The sequence below is a fragment of the Ipomoea triloba genome, chromosome 16 (assembly GCF_003576645.1).
Source record: "Ipomoea triloba cultivar NCNSP0323 chromosome 16, ASM357664v1".
Taxonomy (NCBI): domain Eukaryota; kingdom Viridiplantae; phylum Streptophyta; class Magnoliopsida; order Solanales; family Convolvulaceae; genus Ipomoea; species Ipomoea triloba.
The window spans coordinates 1,830,920-1,831,764 of NC_044931.1; the positions used below are offsets into that span (position 1 = coordinate 1,830,920).

General features: G+C 48.6%; 1 non-coding gene across 1 annotated transcript; it reads left to right on the forward strand.

Annotated features, from left to right (window-relative positions):
- The first annotated feature begins 559 nt into the window (after nucleotides 1-559).
- On the forward strand, nucleotides 560-678 carry LOC116008764. Its single transcript, XR_004096123.1, has one exon. It is a non-coding gene; the product is annotated as a 5S ribosomal RNA (ribosomal RNA).
- Nucleotides 679-845: the final 167 nt, after the last annotated feature.

Here is an 845-nt window from a genome sequence, read left to right on the forward strand (position 1 = left end):
TAAACCGCTAAGCGAGAGAAGTTGCGCGGAGATAGAGGGTCAAGTACATTTTGCGCGTAGTACATGACGGATGTGATCATACCAGCACTAATGTCCCGGATCCCATCAGAACTCCGAAGTCAAGCTAATTTTTCTTTTAAACCGCTGGATCCGCTCGCTAAGGATACTATCTTTTCTTTTAAACCGCTGGATCCGCTCGCTAAGGATACTATCCTTTTAAACCGCTAGCTGGATCCGCTCGCTAAGGATACTATCCTTTTAAACCGCTAAACCGCTAAGCGAGCTAAGGATACTATCCTTTTAAACCGCTAAACCGCTAAGCGAGGGAAGTTGCGTGGAGAGAGAGGGTCAAGTACATTTTGCGCGCAGTACATGACGGATGCGATCATACCAGCACTAATGCACCGGATCCCATCAGAACTCCGAAGTCAAGCTAATTTTTCTTTTAAACCGCTGGACCGCTCGCTAAGGGTACTATCCTTTTAAACCGCTAAACCGCTAAGCGGGAGAAGTTGCGCGGAGAGAGAGGGTCAAGTACATTTTGCGCGCAGTACATGACGGATGCGATCATACCAGCACTAATGCACCGGATCCCATCAGAACTCCGAAGTTAAGCGCCCTTGCGCGAGAATAGTACTAGGATGGGTGACCCCCTGGGAAGTCCTCGTGTTGCATCCCCCACCCTCTTTTTAATTTTTCTTTTAAACCGCGGGACCACTCGCTAAGGGTACTATCCTTTTAAACCGCAAAACCGCTAAGCGGGAGAAGTTGCGCGGAGAGAGATGGTCAAGTACATTTTGCGCGCAGTACATGACGGATGCGATCATACCAACACTAATGCACTG